General features: G+C 43.4%; 1 protein-coding gene across 1 annotated transcript in view; it reads right to left on the reverse strand.

Annotated features, from left to right (window-relative positions):
* Positions 1–8053: 8053 nt before the first annotated feature.
* The window catches only part of LOC146822432 (uncharacterized), a 179808-nt gene continuing 171926 nt past the window's right edge, over positions 8054–15935 (reverse strand). Inside the window, exon 3 of the transcript XR_014963299.1 lies at positions 8054–8868. The gene's annotated coding sequence lies outside the window, so the exon portion shown is untranslated. The remainder of the gene's footprint in view (positions 8869–15935) is intronic.

The following is a 15935-nucleotide window of genomic DNA, read 5'->3' on the forward strand; positions in this document are numbered from 1 at the left end:
TCGGCTCTATGGTCACTCTCGTGCTCGAAAATCTGAGGGCCTGAGCCTCTGAGGAGAAGGTTCTAGAGGGTGCTAGCGCCTGATTGGCTGGAGTTTGGACTATAAAGTGACAGTGATATGTTAGCAAAGTGATTCTTTTTCTCAATGCTTTCCTATGTCTCAATGCTATCCTATGGTATTTTTAACTTGATATGTTATTTGAACTATATATATATATGTTTATTTGGGTATGTATATACTCTTATGTGGTTAGGTATGTGTATATGTATATATACATGATACTTATTGCTTTTTATATATACCGTGGGACTCCCACTTCGACGACGGGGATTTTTCCTCCAACAAGAACTTGAGGACAACTGGGAAAAGGAAGTTCTTTCCGTACAGAGTCACTGCTTCTTGGTTGAATTTCCTCTATAATTCGACTTTCCTCTGTATGACTTGTTAGTTTGCTGTCTGTAGGACTGCTGCGGTTGTGAATAGTACCGCTGTTGCCCTTGATTGTACGAGCGGTATTGGGACGAGGAGCCACGAAAGGATGATGATGAGGAGGTGCCGCGGCCGCGCGCACCTCGAAAGGGCTGCTTCTTAAACTGTAGAGTGCCGAGGGAACGAGCCGTATCCGTATCCTTTTTAATGGTCTGCAAGGCATCTTCTACATGCTGGCCGAATAATGACTCCCCGTCATATGGCATGTCCAAAATCTTAGCCTGGACCTCTTGCCGAAAAGAGGTTGATCGAAGCCAGCCCTGTCTTCTTAGGACGGCTGCTCCCGCCAATTGGCGAAAACCGGTGGATGCGATGTCAACAGAGCAGTCAATGATCTCGGATGACGCCCTCTCTCCCTCTTGTAGGATCTTCTGAGCTTCCGCTCTTGAATCCTCCGGTATAAGCTTGACCAATGCAGACATGTCCGACCACATCTGTCTATCATAACGGCCGAGGATAGCCAAGGAATTTGCAGCTCGTACCGTTGTTGACGCCATGGTTGAAAACTTCTTGCCTATGGCATCCAGGCGGCGGCCGTCGCGGTCCGGAGGCGCCGACATTGGAGATGATGGGTTCTTGGAGCGGCGCTGTGCCGCTTGTGTGATCACTGAGTCCGGCTTAGGTTGAGACACCAAGCAGGCTGGGGAAGAATCCGGAGCTTTATACTTTTTCTCCAGGCGTGGGAGCACCGCCGGGATAGAATTAGGAGTTCAACCTTGCCATATGTTGTCGATTGCACATATCCCTAAATCTGCAACTCCAATATTAAATTCTAAGCTTTCAATAATCTCCCCAAATTATACGAGTAAGGTATGTCGTTCCTAATAATAGAGGTTAGACGGTTCAAAATTGTGTATAGTAGAGCTCTGTGATATTCATGCAGCGCGCTCGTGTCGCGTCAATAGTGCTGTGTGAATTTCTCTGTAAGAATACTAATTATCATCATTAAAAGTAAATTTATAAGTCATATGATCATGCCTTGATTCATGTTTTTAAGGGTAAACATGGAATTGTCCTTCTCTCATGTATTACTACCAATAATAATATTGCTGATGTGCCAAGCAAAATGGAGAGCCCGGCACATGTGAGAATGTGTTCATGATATTAGAGGCATCTATACAGAATGACAAATAAGCAGATCAATGAATATGGCTTCACATACGTTTACAGATATGTGCAGTAATATAGGTAGACAGTTTTGCTCTATAATTATCTTCCTAAAAAATAATGAAGTTCTGAATCGACATTTAACCCTATCTCTGTGCTGCGCAGTCTGAGAATCCAAAGTCAACTCTCTGTTCCCACCCCTGGGATGTCTCTGAATATGTTCTATGCCAAAAAACTCAAATCGTTTATGTAGTGTCTGTGCTTGGCAATGGGTTATATGTGCAGCAATAGGATGTCTGCCATCACCTTGTTTTACCGCTCTTATGTGTTCCCCCATTCTCTCCCGTAATGTCTTGATTGTACTCCCAACATAACTTTTTTTGCATTTGCATTCAATGATATAAACCACAAATTTCGTAATGCAGGTGATGTTGGTCACTATTTTGTAAATTCTATCACCTGGTCCTGTAGAGTCTGCCTTTTTGTTAATCGCCCAATTGCAGGTGCCACAATGTCCACACCCATAAAAGCCCTTAGATAGGTATGTAAGCCAGGTGAAATTTGGCTCGGTCCTAGGGTAACTTGGACTTAGCAAATTTCTGAGGGAAACACCTTGTCTATATGTAATAGTTGGTCTGTCAGTAATATGGTCCTTGAATGTTTTGTCAGCCTGGAGCAAGTGCCAATGTCTATTGAGACTCCGTCTCAGGACATTAGACCAATCATTGTAGCCAGTGATCATGCGTATCTTGTCTGGTTTTTTGTGTTGATACAGTGTATTACTTAAGTGTATCTTGTCTGCTAATCATCTGTATTCTTCGGTCTGCTTTAGTCAGAGTAGCACTGTCATAGCCCCTCCTCTTAAAGCGTGCTAATGTTCCTTTTTTAAATTCTTCAAATTCAGGTTCAAAACTGCAATTGCGTCTTAACCTGACAAGTTCACCATAAGGTATTGACTTGATCTGGTGTGCGGGGTGGGCGCTAGACGCATGGAGAAATGCGTTGCACAATGTTTTTTTGTGAAAGAGTCTGCTATGCATTTTGTTGTCTCTTATGTACAGCTCAACATCAAGAAAGGAAATCTTATCACAGCTGTGTTCAAAAGTGAACCTAATGTTGCACTCATTGCTATTAAGATATTGGTAAAATCAGGTTAGTTTCTCAGGGGTGCCAGTCCAGATCATCAGACAGTCGTCGATGTATCTGCCCCAGTATAAAATGGAATCATTTCAATGTGATCCCCTTGGGCCCCAGATCATCACCTCCTCAAACCAGCCCATAAACAGATTCGCGTATGAGGGTGAAAATCTGGAGCCCATGGCAACTCCCTGTTTCTGTCTGTACCACTGATCATTAAAAAGAAACCTATACTTCCACTAAGCACCGTCACTTCGTAGCCATCACGCCCCACTAACTCACTTGATGTTAACTCATAGCATGCACAGCATATAGGTGCAAACACTAGACAATTATAATTTTTCTTATATATAGTTATTTTCTCCCCACGTGTGATTCACTTCTCTCATACCATTTCCACTTGTGGTCTTTGGGATTGGATTCTTAATCCCTCTTTCATTTTGAACATTCATCATCTTCACTTTGTACAGTCCTTGTGCATGTCTGTAACTATACACGTTGTATCACCAACCACAGGGTGATGTTTTAAATGAACAACATGTTTCTCATTTTATCCACACAGCCTTGATAAAGTCGCGGGACAATTTCCCATGTTAGCGATGAAACACGTGTCAGCTGTTTGAAGACCTGAGTAAATAATAAAAAAGAAAGGAGAACAAGAATCCATATACTGGTGTCGAATTTGTGCTCACACTTTGCACTAAGACATTTGTACCATATTTTAATCGTGTGCTGGGGATTTGGTAATTTTGTATTGAAGTGACCCGGATCACTGATTTGGGGAGACGGGTGGTTCTCCCTACCTTGCAGCACAGACATCAAGATATTTCTCGATGTAATACCAGTGTTACTCTCCTGAGTGGCACCACTAGCCCTATCAAACAATACCACTGAAGCTTACTACAACGTGTTAGAATTTCAACCCAGCCCATCGCATCTCTAGATCCTAACCAGCAATCGATTCTGGAAGATATTGCATCCTCTTCGTAATGGAATGTATACACTCTGGAATAAGGGCATTCAACATAATACAAGTCTAGCAGTTTGTACTGGTGCCTAATATCCCATAGCTCTTCCTGCGCTTAGGTGTGTCAGCTGGACCTGTTGCCGGTGGTAGCCAAATCAGCTTGCAGCATTAAACTATTTTCCATATATTACAAAGCGAGGGGGGGGGGTGAAGCGTCAACAAGCCTGTTTCTAACATTAGTGGGAAAAAAACAAAAAAAGCAGGGTCGAAGTTCAGCCCATATGTACTGATCAGCGTAATGTGTACCGAACCCAACAACCCCTGTACAACCACACACCGGTCCTCTTCATCACAGAACATGTCCACAGGCCTGAACCATAAGCCTTGTTTAACCAATATAGCCACTTCCATAGTGACTGAGGAAAAAAATGGAGGTACGAGCTCCAGATTTTGGAGAAATGATTAACCCCCACACAACCAGCATGCATCTCCGGAACTAATGAAAAACACACACCTTGGGCCTAATGAGGTATGCAGTTACCAGTCGGACCTTGTGATGGTCATTCACCCCTCTCACATTACAGAAGAGCAGCCTAGCCTTACATCCAGAGCTTGCCCAAGTCATGTATGTTGTGTCTGCAATTTTGACCCCCCTCTTTCTTCTAAGCTTTTCTGTCAAATCAGAACTATTTGATCAGAAGTATTTCTACCATCAAAACCCTGTGTCACCTGTGTTCTAGTAATAGTAGCCCAAACGGCCCTCCCAACTAACCCCTACCCACATTGTATGAGTAACCTTAGCAGAGCTTTATAGTCTAGCCTCAGGGTGGCTAAACTGGCATCTATCACATTGATGCCCAGACTCAAGTGATGCTCCGTTGTGTTAGATTTAACGGCAGTGTTAGAATTCTGTCCTTATTGCATATCGATGAGAGATACAACTTTTCTTGACGTTGGGTGCTTATTCGAGGATTAGTAGCTGGTGAATTGTGGGCGGGGGAGACCTTTTCTAACTCTCACACTCCGCATACCCCAGCAAACTCAAAAACTACTGGTCAATCTCCCTGCTCCCATCCCCAGCGAAGGTACTGGGAAAGATCATCAACAATCAACTCATGACTCACCCGGAGCAGAACCAGCTACTTGACGCCTCCCAATCCGACTTCCACAGCAATCACAGCTACGAAACCGTACTGATCGCAGCCACTGACGACATCCAAACCCTCCTCAACCAAGGGGAAACAGCAGCTTTGATCCTCCTCGACTGCTCAGCAGCCCTTGACATCATATCCCACCACACACTGATCTAAAGATTCCACCACATCGGCATCCAAGGAGACGCTCTCAGATGGATCACCTCCTTCCTCACCGGAAGAATCCAGAGGATCCACCTCTCGCCTTTCACCTCTGGACCCGAGGAGGTCACCTGCCGTGTCACCCAGGGCTCATCCTTCAGCCCAACGCTCTGCAATGCATATATGACCCCGCTGGTCAACATCGTCAGATCCCAAAGTCGCAACATAATTTCCTACGCAGACGACACCCAACTCATTCTCTCACTCAACGATGTCCCTTCCACCAGAACCAACTTACACATAGGTATGGCAAAAATCGCCGACTGGATGAAGAAAAATTGCCTGCAGCTAAACACAGACAAGACGGAAGTACTGAACTTTGGCAACAGCAGCAACATATGAAATGACTCCTGGTGGAAATCAGACCTAGGACCCGCACCCATTCCTTCCAACCACGCCAGAAACCTTGGAATCATCATGTACAGCAACCTCATCACAAATCAACGCCACCTCCTCTGCCTACTTCCACATTCTGTGCATATACAGAAGATGTTCAAGTGGCTACCCCTCCACATGAGGAGCACCGTGACACAGACCCTCTTTACCAACCGACGGGACTATGGCAACGCCCTCTATGTAGCAATTGCCGCACACCTCCTACTGATACTTTAAACCATACCTAATGCCACAGCCAAACTCATCCTCTGCCTTCCCCGACAAACCCACATCACACCCCTCCTCAGGCAACTCCACTGCCTCCCTGTACAGAAGAGATGACAATTCAAGCTACTGACCCACGCACACAAGGCTCTACACAACCAAGGACCCATATACATTAACCACTGCCTGAACTTCCACCAACCGTTGACAAGACTACACTCTGCCTCCCTTTCACTTACCCATACTCCCCGCATCTACCCAAGCAGAAGTGGAGGACCCTCCTTCTCACACATTGCATCAAAGACCTGGAACAGCCTCTCCACAGGCACCTCTGGACCATCACCTCACTTCTGGAATTCCGAACAGCCCTCAAGACCTGGCTGTTTGAAAAAGCCTACGTGACCTGCAAGTGCCTGGACACCCTATCGGGTGATTAGCCATGCTTTATAAATCCTTCTCGACTGAAGCCTTGATCACTGTGGAATTAACAGTTAGCCTTTCATAAACAACTGAAGCAAAGCTTCCAGTTTTTTATAGCCTCTATCCAAGTATCAATGTTTTCAGGATGGTGATACACTGACGTATCAATTGCCCCTTCTGTCCATTCAAGGACTGAGGATTTACTTTCGTATACTTCCCACTGTTGCTCTTCGGTCACCAATTGGGCCCATACAGTTCAGTAGTATTATGTTTTTAATATTTGTTACTTGGTGGGAGCCCAGTCGGAGAGGAGTGTGGTATAGAGATATTGCCTTTGTCATGACAATTTATCATGGTAGACTCTGGAACAGGAAAAGGGCTTTGTCAAGCTGCTTAGTGACCATGAGTCGGTTTTGTAAACAGGACACATCACTAGATGTGTCATCCCGTCACCACAACCAGCAGTGACATCGAAGACCACCTCAATCTAAGTATGCGGGAATAGAGTTGATAAAATTGATACAATGTCTCTTGCGTTTTGTTGCTGGTTTAAAATGTGTATTGTTCTTATATACGTAATCAAAAGAATCACAAATGATAGATGGAATTCGGAATAAATGAAACACTCACCCCCAGTCTGTCGTATAGATCCTATTTCCCTAAATAGGTTCTGCGCGTCGGGATAACATACACTACAGGTTTGACAGAGGACGGAGTCAGTCTGCCCCGATCGAGAATGCTAACCTTGCTTACTGTGTACCAGCTAGCTCAGAGTCCACTAGAAATTTCATGACGACAAGAAGGGAATAGTTTCTGGCAACCACATGAACATGAAAAACCCTGATCCCTCAGAATCGTGGAAACACTGAATAACGTTTTGCTCAGCTAATCGCGCAAGCTTGGTTTCTCAGAGTTACACAGAAATAACAGACGGGCGTTTCAATAAGTATTTATTGAACAGTCAGTTTTCTCGTGTAAGAGATATGAGCTGTTACAATCAGAAGACAGTATGCGAGATATATAATCACAGCGTTATCAGCATAAAGAAATAGTATAGATCTAGCATTGTTCAATACTTATGAATACGTTCGTATACATAAAAACATGTGGCTAAAAGTACGGATACTCATGAGATGCGTTCCTAACTAATTCTACCCAAGTGCACCTAACCTAAGTGTAGGACAAGGAGAGAAGTAGGTGCTGTATGCTATAGGCTGATATGCTATAGTATAGGATGCCAAGAGTCCCCTCTAGGTTCTAGTCAGCTCCATACCTTAGAATGAGAGAGTTGTGGAATCTCTTCCCTGGTCTCGAATTCCAACACACCATGAAGGGAGTCAGAACACAGGGAGCTGGATCTCTGCATGCAGGATGGCAGCGTCTCTGGTCATTGCGTCAGGCTGGGAAGAATGGGCTCCTCTGAAGTTGAGCTCTCCTCTACTTTGCTTGGGCTAAGGGTGAATATTTATACCCAAAATGTGCTATTGTTTGTTAGCATTGACGTAATGTTGTGCAGAGGAAGACGTCAGGAATGAACCCTAAGGGATAAGTGGTTCATGCATGATACACGAGTTCTTGTAGAAATCAATAATCCTGTGCGGGGGAGAATCCCTGGAGTGTAAGGGTCTGTTTCCATGAAGTAGTTGTCACATGGAAGGTGGTCGAATATAGGTGAAAGACCATGCCTATACTTGGAGTGCATGGCTCATGCCTAAATAAGGATTGGGATTTCTAAGCCTAAATAAGGATAATATGAGTTATGCCTATATAAGGGCATGTTTAGATATTAGGACCCTTATGAGGGATACAACAGCCACTCCTCTTTCGAAGAACGATATATACATAAATGCTATACATAAAATAAAGTACCGTACAGGTAAAACGTAACACACGTAAAAGCAGTTTAAAACAATTCTAAAAACCATTTCAAGCATGTAATTTAAATTGTAATGCAAACATGTAAAACATTTATCTTCCCAATAATTTCTAAACAATTATAAGTGAAACGATGTATAGTTGTTTCTGAATTCTATTAGGAATATTTGTTTCAGTTCATTTTATAAGAATTGTTCTACTGTAAGCAGATAGCTGTGCCATGAAAAAAAGTTGTTAATTTTGAAAATGTTCCAAGTTTCTGTTCTTTTGTTTTGAGAACATGGAAGCCGAATTCTTGTCTTTTTTTTCCAGTACACTGTGAGACAATTCAAAAGTCAGTGTCTGGGCTAGGGGTAAACATGAGATCATCTACTGTTGCAGACTTAATATCGTCTACTGTTGGTGACAGTTGGAATACCTCGTTTAGTAGGTCAACCACACATAGCTGCGAGTCGTTGCTTTCAGCATCGGATGCTTCAGCAAGTTGTGCAGTCGTTGTTACCTGTGTGCCTGTTGATCCATCTCGTACCTCAGCAGCAGGACATGGCATTCGTAAGGTCTCAATGAATGCCATCATCAGTATTGGAAGCCATTGGGAAAACACAGAGCATGGGCCATAAGCGGGTCCAGCAGAGTATCAACGTCCATTGGCGTGACCGATGGTAATGTCAGACAGATGTCCAGCACGCATTCTATACCACAAAACAGGCAGCAGAATACAGGTATGATGCAATCCTGCATCCTTGGTCAAAAAGTCAGGACCCAGTATTTATTACGCTCCCGTAGTCGAGGTGTTCCCAGATGTTGTGCTATGCGCTTGCGGCTCTTCCGTTCCAGGAGAGCTTTCTCCATGTCGTTGGGAGTGACGCTGTTCGATAGGCCGTCCATAGCGTAGCAGTAGGAATAGAATCAGAACCCCTGCAACAATAGCAAGAATTAAGGGCAGTCCACCAGACACCGAATGGACGAAGTTTGGAATGATTCCGAGGACTGTCTGGAAAGTGTTTAAGAGTCCGGAAACTATGGTCTTAAATACATGTACAATTCCGCTCGTATCAGAAATGTTGAAGATACGTACCATCATTTCTGCGAAATGTGTAGGGCAGTTTGTACCTATCAGAGCCTGTATCTCAGCTGAAGTGCTTGCGACTTAAAGATCATAAGTTTCTCTGGCGGTGGTCAAAAATATGCTCTGTTGAAAAAGCATGGTTTTCATTCTGCTTAGAGTATCAAAACGTATAAGAGAAGCATTCAGTGAAGGCCATTGTGGTGACTCCCCGACTGTGTTTGTTGGTGGAAACAAAACGTGCATACAACAAGTAACCCTGGAGTTGACGGTCACTAGATATGGGATGCCTGGTAACATGCCACAGCAACCTTGATCATTCAACATGAGGTAACTCCCTTTAGAGAGCAGGCCGAATGCTGGATTAATCACGGCAGCTGGTGCGCCTTGCAGGTGGCAGGACAAGTTTGCCACCGAACCATTATAAGCCCCGTGTAAAACAATGTCTTCACATATAAGTGAACCGCTAAGTGCATTTTTACAGTTGGTACCGCTTAGAAATACTTCACGTCCCTCATGCCTACATCTGTAAGTATAAGGTAAAACCCATGATGTCCTAATGTATTCCTTACCCAGCCTTTCATATTTGCTTGCTTGCTTTTGCTTAAGGCAATACTGAAATTGGAAAGTTGTGACCGGTAAATTGATACGGCCATGAATTAGCCATTCAGTAGCTGGGTTTTCTGCTACCGTGAATGGTAATTTTTCCAGTTTTTCAATGCGCAGAATTGTATACTTTGCTCCCCCTTGTGCCATTTCGATCTGTTTATCTGTGAGATTGTATTCAGAGAATAGAGATTACGTGTTGATAAAACGCCAAGGCACATAGCCTGCACGCAATGATTGCAGCGTCCAGCCTAATAACATTACCGAACGTAACAGGGACTGGCCTCGTTGTAGCATGGCTAAATCCTGTTTGAGTATGTCAATGGCAGAGGATACAATGTTGCCCAGAGAGTAAACTCTGGATGACAGAGTTGTTAAACCATTATCGATCACGGTGAGAGATGTTTCTACATTAATACGATCAAGTTTACGTATTCTCTCTGCGGCCTCTGCCTGTGAAACTTTCCAAACTCTATTATAAGCCGCATAGATGCCAGCATATATGAAACATTTTTGACGTGGTTTTCTTGGACCTAGCAAGAAATCCCTAAGGTCTACGTCTTCTTTAAGTAAAGATAAGTGTTGTTTCACTTCGTCTAGTGTGGATGTTTGTAACCAATCTCTGCACAATTTCCCTACACTGTATGTTGTAACTACCCCCGGGTGCTGTCATTGTAAATAACGGGGATCCGGCCTGTGGATGGTAAAACCCTGTGTTTTATTCAGGAATCTTTCCTGACAGCTGTTAGTGTCTGTGGACCAGATTAACCATTTTTCCCAATCGGGGTCTGATCTGTTGTATTGTAATACTGTATCTATGGTAACTGTTCCCGGCGTAGTGCTATTACTCTTGGTATTTGCAGGTGTTGGTACACTAGGCAAGTTCATTATAGCGTGAACTCGACCCGAAGGTATTCAAGCGCTTTACATGAGTGCCAGTTACATTGAACAAGGACAAAGACTGGGGGAGGGGGCCATGTGCTGTAATCATATTCCAGAATCAAACTGATGCAGCGTACTGCATTAGAGTTGCCACTGTGTTAAGAACATTGTATCTTCTTCTGTGTGATACTGGAGTGTGTATGTGCCAAGATTTCATTAAAATATGTTCCGGAATTTCAGAAAGGAGTGGATTTTACTTTCAGGGTAACATAAAAAGGAGGATCATTTGTAAAAAAAACAAAAAAAAATGACAATAGTATGTTAAGTGATCAATAAAAAGAACTAGTTTTACTTGACACAAGTTCCCTGTTTAGTGTGCACACAAACCTGCATGAGGGAGCCATTTTCGTAATAAGTTGTAACAAGAGATTCCCCAGACTATACATGAAACGCGGCTACTGATGATTTACATCAACAGCGCTACTGTATTAGTTTTGTGAAAATATTTGCGTGGTAGTGGAGGGGCTACTGTGGTGTCCAGTGAGATGTGCTGGGAACAGACTGGTGGCATTGCTTTCACTAAGATCTCAGAGCAAGAGGTTAAAGTTCCACAGTTGTAGTTACTGTGTTTAAAAGTTTATTATGAAAGCAGCTAGCTACCCTTTCAGTGAAAGTGCCATATGCTCCAGTGCAGGGCTTTAAGAGGGATGAACAAGCTGGGGAGTCTCTCAAAGGGGCGTGACCGATGTAGTTAAGGCCGTGGCTTAAAAAGACATAAGCTAAAAATGTATGCTTAGCATAGTGCGCAGCCCGACTTGTATTTTGCGGTTTCTGTCATTGCATCCAGATATATGATACAACTAGTCACATCATACCTACAACAAGTCAGCACTATTGGCTTTGCCAATGGTTGTTAGTTGCTTAAGATAAATTAGCAGCAACTATGGCTTGTATATAATATTGAAAAAGCTTCCACTTAAAGCCCAGGTTACATCCCAACAATGTTGCTGCTCCTGAGTCTCAAAAAGAGAAGGGAAATCCAGAGAGAAAATGACTCTGTAAATGATTTCCCTTCTTCTACAACTTCAGCGGGCATGACGTCATGCCATAACTTCCCCACTAGTGAGAAGTGAGCAGTGTGAGCACGCGCACATCGATGTGCCTGTCACTGCAGACCGGAAAAAAATGGTCTTCCGGTGCCAGGCCCCCTTTAAAAAACTGCCGATACTCAGCACCGGTGAGGCCCGGACCACTTAAAGCTCTGCTCCAGTGACATAACCAAACAATTGTGTTCCCTGCAGACATTTTAAACAAGCATTGGAAATGCAATAGGCCTCGCCTTTGATTAAGTTAAAGCCATTTGCATTGCTAATGGTATTGTATAGCAAAGCAAATGGCTTTAACTTAATGAAAGGCGAGACCTATTGCATTTTTAATGCTGGTTTCATTTTCTCGCTGAATCAGATTCACTTGTTACATTAGTGGAGACAGATGTGTCTGGACGAACGGTCACTTGAGTTTCAAGAGGGAAAAGTTCCATAGCATTGTTGCTTAGTCCTTCATTTCTCACTGGTGACTCTTCGATGGTGATAAGTCTTTCAGTTTGAACCTCTTGGATAGTAGCGAGAGGAGGGCGCCTGCTACTATGTTGGAGACCACGAGGCCCACTATGTAGTATGGGCCACATAGTGTGGTTTGATGAGGTCGATTAACACAAATCTTTTCTCCTTTCTTCCGGCAAGGGCAGGCAGAAGTACTGTTCTTGTTCCATGGATTGCTAGTACAGGTACTGGCTTTCCGTAGGAAGGGACGAACTCCTTATCCGCGATCTTCTCTCAGACTTGATCCCCAACTTTTGGGATCCAGACAGGCCTTGCCGGGACTGCCGATTGTTCCCCAGTGGCGATTGGCTTCAGGTCCACGTTGCTTAGTTTCGATCTTAGTTAATTCAGGTCCTGTAAAACAGCCAAACGATCTTTGATGTAAAAGGGTTTGTTATCCGCCACTGTGCCTTCACATTCTAGATCAGATACCCACATTCTTGTCCCAAAAAGAACCTCATATGGAGTGACCCACCCTAGAGAAGCTCTTGGCATGTTGTTAAGTGCACGTTGAACCCCGTAAATGTGTTTGACCCAGCCATCTCCCGAACCTAATACCCTAGCTGTTATCGATTGCTTTATGTCCTGGTTTTTCCTTTCTACAACAGAATTTCCCTCTGGATGATATGGAGAGGAGTACCGCAATACCGTGCACATTTCTTCCAAGGCCTCCTTGTAAGCCCGAGAGCTAAATGCGGGTCCATGGTCAGAATGGATCGTGCCTACTGCGTATGTGCCGATAAAGACTCGCAAATCTTTTATAACAGTTTGAGCGTCAGCCGAGCGCTGAGGCCACATCCATAGGAACCTTGGGCACGAGTCCACTGCAACCATTAAGTATTAATAATGGCCATCCCTTTGCAAGGGACCGCAGTGGTCCAGATAAATGCAAGCTAAAAGTTAGTTTGGAATTAACAGGGGCGTCTGCGCAGGATGTTTCACTGTGGAGAATTTCATCTGCTGGCATACATCACATTCCAAGACATAGTTCTTGGTCTGTTTTCTCATGCCTGGCCACCAATATCGTTGTTTTAATAGTGAAACGGTTGTAGAAACACTTGAATGAGCAGAGCCTATCCCCTCGTGTGCTGCTAGGATCAGTCCTAATCTATGTTCCGCGTTTGGAATTACTCTATCCACCACTCCTGGGATTCGAGCAAAAGGAACGTTGTTTGCATTAATAATATAGGAGTATTTGAGTAGAAATTTCTTTGGTAACATTGTGCCACTGCCTTTGCTTGAAGCATTGACAGCCAACATTATCTCACTGTCTATTCTCGTTTTTGAATGAGTGATTGCAGCTACGGAAGCCGTGCGAAATGCCCCCTTTGCGGCTTCATCAGTCAAAGAATTTCCTGCAACGTGAACGCTATCACGCTGGTGACTCAGTGTATGGATCACGTGAGCCTTTGGTAGTGCGTTTTTCAACAAAGCTACCTGTTCCCAAAGCGTTTTATGCTTAATTGTACCATCTTTCAATCCATTTTTAAGCCAATTTTGTAAATATTCATTGTATGACTGGACACAGTAATACAAATCACACACTAGGAGTGTGGGAAATTCTCTATCCGTGCTTACTAGGGCCAATATGAATGCTTTTAGTTCAGCTAACTGAGCTGTGCAGTCACCTAGAGACTGTGTTTTAGTGATCATTGGAGGAAATTTACCATCGCGCTTGCGACCTTAAACGATTGCACACACCACTATAGGCTTGCTTACTCCCCGTTGGGGTTGCGCTGAGCCGTCACTATAAATTATAAATTCATACCGATCTAGAGGCAGGATTTCAGTGGGCAGAGGATATTCTTGTTTATATTGCAGGAATACTTGCGGTTTCAAATTTGGATCAAATCTGTATTCTACATCCGTTGCAGCAAGAGAATTAACCCATTGTATCCATCTGGGATGTAAGGTTTTTGCATTTGGAATGCAAGCCTTTCTAACAGCCTCTAAGGCTGGTTACGACAATAATACATTTCCCCTGAGCCAGAACTCTTTCTCTTGCTACTGCGGTCGGCACTGCTGTCAGAATTTTCTCTGTTGAAGTGAAATGCATTTCTGCTGTTGTGTACAAATGTGATTTGTATGCAATAGGTACTGTTTCCCCTTCATTGAAAGTTAAATATGTGTACCCGCATTGACCGGGAATTATTCGGATCACCAAATTGCATACCTTTACGCGCGTTTGTAAATGATTTGTTGCTAACATGTTAGCTTGAAGTGAACGCAGGATTTCTGTGTGTTCCTGTGTCCAATGATTTGCTGTGAAAAAAAGATTTAATTAGCTCGTAGAGGTTTAACACTTTCTGTGTAATCCAAAATGTATGTTCTGCCAAAATTCAGGAATCTCAGTATTGAATGCAAGTTCTTCAGCATATTTTGTGGTTGGAGCAGCGCACACTTTTCTAAAAAGTTAGCTGCCAGGCTCTTGCCTTCACGTGAAAGTTCATATCCTAAAAATAGGACGTTAAGGTGGGTAATTCTTGATTTTTTAAAGTTGAATTTGTAACCCTCAGAGGTGATTCCCAGTATTACGGTGCTCACTCTGTTCAAGTGCCTATTTAAGTCATCGTCTGTTAGGTATATGTCATCGACATATGACAATGCTTCATCATCATAAATTTGTAGTAACTCTGTTATTCTCGCTGAGAATAACCCTGGGCTGTTCTTGAACCCTTGAGGTAAACGACAAAATTTACGCTGAGTCCCCATTGTTGAGAATGCTGTTAAGTACCTACTTTCACACGCTATGTTTTGGCAACAGAATGCCTTTGAGATATCTAATGTTGTTTTGTATTTTTGGCGCACAATGTTATTCATTAATGCTGCACTGTGTGCATTTGGCAGGCAAGTGTTTTTGAACATGTGTTTAAATCTCTGTAATCCAAAACTAGAAGCTATGTATTGTCTGGTTTTGCCACAGGAAACAAAGGATGGTTCATTGATGAGGTGCAAATTTCAATCACCCCTGGTATTCAAATTGATCTAAGATCTCCATGACCAGCATTTTAGCTTCTTGCTTTATTGGGTACTGCCTTTGTGCAGTTGGTTCATTTTTTAATGATATTATGTGGTGGGATGAATCCTCATCCCATCCAACATGGTTTTTGTATTATGCTAGGGCCTGGGCAACTGCCCATTTCCTGGCATGTGTGTATTTAAGGGAATTAGGATTAGGTCGGAGAAGGCTGGCATAATTATGTCCTCGCCATGTGGGCACTCCTTGACAAATACTGGCGGCCAATCACATTCAGCTAGCAGGATATTATAACCCTTTGATAGTCTTTCCCAGAATAACCCTTTAATTTTCCTGGGCTTTCTCCCTCGATTCGGAGTGTTATTTCATATAACCTTTGTGGAGCAGTAACCCTGGTATCAGCAGTATCTACTCTGACGTATTCATTCAGGTCCACTATCTCCAGAAGTTCCTTCAGGTTCTGGCGAGCTATTGAGATTTCTGCCACACTGTCCAGCCTCGTCTGAGCCCATTCCCCGTTCAGTAGCTGTGTCCTCAGGATTCTCTGCATGTCTGATTTTCAGACCTGCTACCTTTTTCCTATTGAATTGAGGTTTTGTTTTATTCTCCTGAATGTGCGGTTTGTCTTTTGACTTGGTGTTTTCTCCTTGGTGGTCTGACTTTGCTCCTCTTTCGGATGTCTTTGATGAGATCTCAAAGGAATGAGAAGAACGTGTATCAGTATCCTGATACCTGTCCGGTTTCTTCAAATTATCCCTATTCCTCAAGAGGGCTCCCTTTGAGACCTACCTCGGGATTGAAATCTAATTTTTTTAGTATTTTGTATACAAGTTTCCCCACTTCTTTTTAGAAG

The sequence above is a fragment of the Triturus cristatus genome, chromosome 6 (assembly GCF_964204655.1).
Source record: "Triturus cristatus chromosome 6, aTriCri1.1, whole genome shotgun sequence".
In the NCBI taxonomy this organism is placed as follows: domain Eukaryota; kingdom Metazoa; phylum Chordata; class Amphibia; order Caudata; family Salamandridae; genus Triturus; species Triturus cristatus.